Genomic DNA, 7,158 nt, shown 5'->3' on the forward strand with positions numbered 1-7,158 from the left:
CTTGTTCGGCACCCTGACCGGCCTGACAGTGCCGGCACGCAAATTGGCGCCAAAACTGTCGTCATGTCGTCACCTTCCTGGGCAGCGATTTTTCATACCGGCAGAACGGCAGTGGAAAAAGAATCGCCGGGTTTCGGCGCTACTCCCCGCGCGGTGTTTGGTTTGTCTCTAGCGCTCGGCGTATCGACTGCTGTTTCGATTCCTCGCGGGTATCCTGCTTTGCCTTGCTGTCAAAACGCATGTGAGTGGAAGGAAGAAAGGGACGAAGGGAGGAGGAAGGGGATGGGGAGAGAGGGAGAGAGAGAGAGAGAGAGAGAGAGAGAGAGAGAGAGAGAGAGAGAGAGAGAGAGAGAGAGAGAGAGAGAGGAAGGAAAGCGAGTACGCCTCAAGTGGCGAACACAATACAGTGCGGGTGCAGTGTGTTGCAGTGTGGTGCAGTGAGGTGCCGGCCCACACCGAGGCGGCCCGCGCGGCCGCGCTGCCGAGGCCGCCGTCGGGGACGTCGCCAGGACGTCATGGTGCTCGTCCCGGACGCCGCCGTCGTCGTCGTCCTGGCCGCCCTGTGCTGGTGCGGCGTCGCCGCCACGCCCGCGTACCGCTCCGCCGGTCGGTACTCCTCACAAAGCGAAAACGAAAATAATCGGAGAAGTGTCACTTGTCCAGTGGTACAGTTGAAAGCGTGCGATAGATCTAGTGCGTCAGTGCCGTGGAGTGCATTAGAGTCCTGGAAGTGCGCGTCAGTTCTAGGACTCTAGACGCCATTTGCAGCCTTTGCCGAGTCGGCGGCGCTGGCGGGGATGGCGCCGTCCTGGTGCAGCATGTACTGCGTGGACGCCTGCAGCCAGCTGGGGCAGCGCTGCGTGGCCGAGGGGCTGGCGGCCGCGGGCATCCCGGTGCCCTGCTCCTGCGCGTCGGACAGAGGGTGAGAGAGAAACCAGCCCGTCGCTCTGTCTCTCTCGCACCTCTGTGGGCGGCGGAGCGACTCAGGAGTCCGTCTGACGCGGTGTGACTGACATTATCGACATCGACGTGCCCCCCATGCTTTAACCCGCCCGAATGGCGTTCAGGGCGATTTGGCCACTGCACTAATTAAAACGCGATTTCGTCCCTGACGCTGGGCAGCTGTTAACCTTTAGAGTGACCGACATTTTTCTCGTGTCTCGGCTCGCAGGGTTCTCAGCAGACGGCAGTTGTCGCTGCGGCGGCGGCTGGGCAGGCGCAGCAAGCGCCAGGCTCGCCGGGCTCCGGGGTGGCAGCGGCTGCTCGGCGTCCTCGGCGGCCTCGGCGGCCTCGGGGGCGACTCCACGACGCCGTCCGCGGCCTCCGCGCTGCGGCGCCGCCAGCTGGACGACGACGACCGGGCGGAGGACGACTGCAGCGACGAGGACGACAGCGACGACGACGCGGACGACTGCGCGTTCGCGGACGCGGGGCGCAGGGGCCGCCTGGCGGGGCGGGCGAACGCCGCCAACGCCGCCAACGCCACCAAGCAGGCCCGGAAGGGCAGGACGAACAGGCCGCGCAGGACCAGGAGGAAGGACAGCGCCACGCGGCCGGCCAGGAGGAGGAAGGGCAAGGCCGGGCAGGCCACCGCCGCCGACCTGAAGGAGGCCAAGTAGGCCGTCTTCCTCGAGTCCCGGACGCCTGCCTGCGGTCCGCAGCGCGCCGCCTAGGTCGGACGTGCGGCTCTTTTGCCGGTGGCCTGACCTCAGCCGGCTGCCCTCTCTCTCTCGCACTCGTGGGAGAGGCACCGAGGCCGGGTCGGCGGGGAAGCGCCTGCGGGCGGCGGGGTGGGCCGCCAGGGTGCACGTCGCAGCTCGGCGGGCTGGCCTACCCGCCGGGCGCTCGCCGTCCACGACACTGTCAACGCACTGCCTCCTTCATGTTCTTCGGGATGAAACGCGCGGGATGGAAGTGGATTGTGCTTACGGAAGCGTTGTCTCAACCCTCCATGCAGAGAAGAAGCGGCTAACAAATGGCTCCTCTGCCCGGGCGGCCCGGGCGGGCGGCGAGCGCGCCGAGGTCGTGGAGGCCATGATCGTCCAGCCTCGCCTCGCCTCGACCCGCCTCTTGAAACGGCTCGCCCGTGTCTTCCATTCAGCGCCATGACGGAACACATCCGAGTCGGGTCGGGATCTCGGCTTCCCTGGGGGTGATGTCATCCGGACTCCAGCCTCTCCAGGCCGCTCCAGAGAGTCGCTTTCGTCTCTCTGTCTCTCTCGCACCCATACGGAACGCCCCATGAGTGCGAGAGAGACAGAGCGACGACTCTCAGTCTGCAGGCCACGGCGCCGATGCGTGCTGTACACTCCCAATTAAAAACCGTCGCCACCTTGTGCGTCTGCAGGAAAGTAACAGCCAGTAATAATACATCATTTCAACGTCAAAGCAGTCCCAAACAAAACGATTCCAGACGCTCAATTATTGCTGCAGAAATATTTTCGCGGTGGTTCAGGCCGTTTCGTTTGGGGCCACCATCGTGCTCTCGGCTCCAAAACAAAAATTTAAAAAGCAATCTAGAAATGTCGGACGCACTTTTGAAATTTGTGGTGAGTTGATTAACGAAAATATTGAGCAAGTACGACTGATAGGCAGCACTGTACTGGTCCTGTCGAGAGGCCGCAAGAACATTGTCTGTGCATGGATCAGTGGCGGCACGAGTGACAAAGAAAGACGTTCTTCTCTCTCCGTCGTCGGTCTGCCGGCCTGCTGCGTTCGCTGAAGAGCGTGACAACAGTGTTCTTCGATTTTCAGTGCAGCGACGCCAGGCATCGCCAGGCATTGGCGGTGCGCTTCCCGGCGTGACGTCATCCTCTGACCGCGGGTACACTGGGTACTGCCAAGGCCGCCAAGGCCGCGGAGCAGCAGCGCCATTACACAATTTCGCTCGACAAGTACTTCCTTTTTATTCCGTCCGACCAGAGTGTGGTCGCCATCACCTTGCGCTTTTGTTTGCGAGAATCACTCGCCAATTTTGTGCGCAGAGAATGTGTGAATGGGACCCGAACTGAACGTATGACCACACCAAAGGATAGATCAGCCAGCGGTTCTCGACCTTTTTCGGCACGCGACCCCTAATTTGCAGCCGAAAATTTCCGCGACCTCCAGGAAAAATTTCAGGACACAACGGGACCCCTCCTTAAGCATGGCATTGCAACGGAGTGTGATTATCCGCCTTCGTTTGGGAGCAGTATTGTCTCAAAGTTGATCAAAACAGTCACAAATGCCTTTGAAAAATCGTGTTTTGGGCCGACTTTAACCAGCCACTGCGTCTGATCCGCGGCGGGCCTTCGTACTTTCTCAACGGGCAATTTGTCTTTGGACCTTCCTTTAGCATGCCTTTGTTACGGAGTGCGATTATCCGCCTTAGTTTGGGAGCAGTATTGTCTCAAAGTTGATCAAAACGGTCACAAATGCCTTTGATTTGAAAAATCGTGTTTTGGGCCGACTTTAGGCAGCCACTGCGTCTGATCCGAGGCGGGCTTTCGTCATTTTTCAACGGGCATTTGGTCTCTGGACCTTCCTTTAGCATGCCTTTGTTACGGAGTGCAATTTTCCGCCTTAGTTTGGGAGCAGTATTGTCGCAAAGTTGATCAAAACGGTCACAAATGCCTTTGAAAAATCGTGTGTTGGGCCGACTTTGAGACAATACTGCTCCCAAACTAAGGCAGATAATCGCACTCCGTAACAAAGGCATGCTAAAGGAAGGTCCAAAGACCAATTGCCCGTTGAGGAAAGACGAAATACCGACACGGATGAGACGCAATGGCTGCTTAAACTCGGCCCAAAACACGATTTTTCAAATCAAAGGCATTTGTGACCGATTTGATCAACTTTGAGACAATACTGCTCCCAAACTAAGGCGGATAATCGCACTCCGTAACAAAGGCATGCTAAAGGAAGGTCCAGAGACCAATTGACTGTTGAGGGAGTACGAGGGCCCGCCTCGGATTAGACGCAGTGGCTGGTCAAAGTCGGCCCAAAACACGATTTTTCAAAGGCATTTGTGACCGTTTTGATCAACTTTGCGACAATACTGCTCCGAGGAGACTGTGACTTCCAGTGCGGACTGTACCGACCGCGAGCAGCGCGAGCCGACCGCAGCCCGTTAACGACGGCTTTCGATAGAGAAATGAAACGGCCGTCGGGAGTGATCGGACTGCCGAAGAGGAGTACAGTCCGTGCAAAATTACGGACCAATTGAAAAAAAAAAAGTCGGTGCGATTTGAAAAACACTCACTCGGATCTCAAAAAGGAGTCCGTGGAAATCAATTTAAAATTATTGAAAAAAAAAAAACGCTTTACGCCTTGAAAAAAAATATTGAAAACAGGAGCAGACGTCCGTTTGGTTCGCAGTCCATGCGTGGCTTGTGAGCAACGACGCAAGCCCTTGAGCGAACGAACGAGCTCGCTCGGTGCGACTCACTGTAAAACGGGGAGAAAAATGGGGACGCAGCACGATAATCTTTTGTCTCGTCGCCGGCTGGCTTGGCTGCCACTGTCATCCCGACAAATTGAGAGTAGCTGCAGCCTTGTGCTCGGGGCGGGTCTCGGGGCGGGTCTCGGGGCGCCTCGTGTCGCAAGTCACGGAGTACGGAGTGGAGCATCGCCTCGCCGCCCTGCTGGAGAACCTGGAGCCTCCAGAGCCGCCCACAGCCAGGCAGCTGGCTGGATTTGATCCCGCGGTGGCAGGCCGGGGATTGAGTGCAGTCCTGACCGCGGACTCTAGCCGTCTTGAACGCTCGCTGAGTCGTGCTAAGTGCGCGCAAGTGTCCCTCCGCGTCGCGGAGTTTTATTTATTTTTCCTCTTTATTTTTGGACCCCGGCGGATGAGTCAAATGACCCGGTTGTTCCGCCGGTCGGGCCGAAGCGGCCGCGGCCGCCGCCGGCACTCTTAGCGAGGCTTCGCACCCAATCCAAATAATTGGCCATGCACTGCAATGCCTCTGGTTAGCGGTTGCTGCAAGCCCTAACCGCGCCGGGGGGCAACGGCCAAAAGCCTGGTGCTTATTAGTGGTCTGGGGAAGGGGGGGGGGGTGATTTCCGCGGGCACCGCCCGACCTAGGCCTCCTCAATGCCATAGCCGAATGCCCCCACCGCGACGACGCAACGCAGTGCACCGCCTTGAGTCATCCGTCTCTCTCGCACCCACAGGAACGCCCCAAGAGTGCGAGAGAGACAGAGCGACGAGGATCGGGCTGCAGTGCACTGCACGCCCTGCAGCGAGGCGCCTCCCAAAACGGACGCGGCTTCAGGGCCTGCCTGCAATTCGGAGTCCACGACTCAATTTAGCGTTTGCACAAGACTTCCCTGACGCCGGCCCGGGCCGGGCGCAGCGAGGTGTCGGAACTCATATACCCAAATACGTACGTGTGGTGCGACCGGGCCCGGACGGCTCGGCTCGGCTCGGCTCGGCCCGGCTCGGCTCGGCTCGGCTCGGCTCGGCTCGGCTCGGCACGCGAAAGCCCGGCCAAGCCGTACCGGTGCCGTACCGGTCCTTGCAGAACGTTGCTTGCGTTGCAGCCACCAAGACATGCAACGCGACGGCGCGACACGTGACCAGACCGGCGGCCAGCGCGACCGTCCGTTTCCGGTTTCGGTGACTCTGTGACAGCTCGGCCGCCCATCCTTCTTCCGCTGTCGGTCCCGTCGGTGCGTTCACAGTGGACGCGCGGCCGGAAAAAAAGGGAAAATGGGACGAAATCCGGGTTAAAACAAACAGACGGCGAAACGCAGCAATCACCAGCAATAACCGCGTTTCAGCGAATTTGAGCGGCACTGGCGCTTCCGGTGTGCAAACCGCGTCCCTCGCTCTGTCTCTCTCGCACCTGGAGGGGACGCCCAGTGGGTGCGAGAGAGACAGTCCGCAGGGCGACAGGCCGGCCAGTGGAACTGGAACGGTGCCCAATGCGATCAAGGCATGACCGGATTTCCGTTTTGTTGCGTCTTTTGGACCGGCCAGGGCCTCTGAAGGGCCTGCAGGGCCTGATAGCTCAATCAGGGCCGGAACGACACGCAATTAATCCGGTCGGCGGTTTCCATGGCAACGGGGGGCCGCACAGTGGGCCAGAAGACCTGGAGGCGGCCAAAACTCTAGACACGTTTTGAGCTCCAGACTCGCTAAATGGGACTCGAACCGAACGTGTGACCCCACCAATGGATTCCTCGTTCGGAGAGCAATCCATTGGTGGGGTCACACGCTCGGTTCGAATCCCATTTAGCGACTCTGAATAAAGCTGGAATTCGGTAAAACTATCTCTCCCTGACCCATTTGCTGTGGTCCTGTGGCCCTCCAACACTCCTGAACATCCGATCCACATCCACCTGTTGAGCGCACCGCCATACTTCCGAACTAGTTCTCAAGTGACCCATCCGGACAGCGGCCGGCCGGCCACGTGCTTTTACAATCCGTTCGTGTTTTTTTCCTTCACACTTTTAAATCTAAAAAGAGGCTATTTCTTTTAATTTAGAGCTGCTCCTTGTAGGCGCCGTGCCGCGGCCTGCGGGACGTTGCATGTCAGGCAGCACGCGTGAGGGCGAGGTGGCAGCGCGCTCATTCCGAGAGTCTGTCTCCCTCGCGCTTAACGCCCCATGAGTGCGAGAGAGACAGAGCGACGAAAACGACTCTCGGAATGAGTCTGCAGAGCAGGGCCTTCCACGCGCTCGTTTCGGCGGCCGATTCCAAAAGCCGGGCGAAAGCGAGAGGAAGATGGCTGGGCGCGGCAGGCACCCTTGTCATAAACTGGTCATAACCAGGCGAGTGACGTCAGACGCGATCCGCGCTGTAAAGTGAATAGGGAAACAGGTGTCGCGGGGAGGCTGCTTATAATTAGCCGCATCCACCTGCAAGGATGGCTGCGGGAAAGTAAAAGGCATCGGTTTGCCTGTCCGACACACACACACACACACACACACACACACACACACACACACCAGTCGTTCTGCTGCCGTGCTCGTCATGCATGTACGGGACTCGATGATTTATGCAGTATGTCGTCCCTGCGGGCCGAACGTACGTCGCTTTCGTCGCTCCGTCTCTCTCGCACCCCTACGAGACGCCCCGCGAGTGCGAGAGAGACAGAGCGAGCACACTGCCGCGTCGTTCGGCATCGGCCCGCAGGCACCGAGGCAGGCATAATGTACACGCGACATCATGTC

This window comes from Thrips palmi, unplaced genomic scaffold (assembly GCF_012932325.1).
Source record: "Thrips palmi isolate BJ-2018 unplaced genomic scaffold, TpBJ-2018v1 HiC_scaffold_11, whole genome shotgun sequence".
NCBI classification, from domain to species: domain Eukaryota; kingdom Metazoa; phylum Arthropoda; class Insecta; order Thysanoptera; family Thripidae; genus Thrips; species Thrips palmi.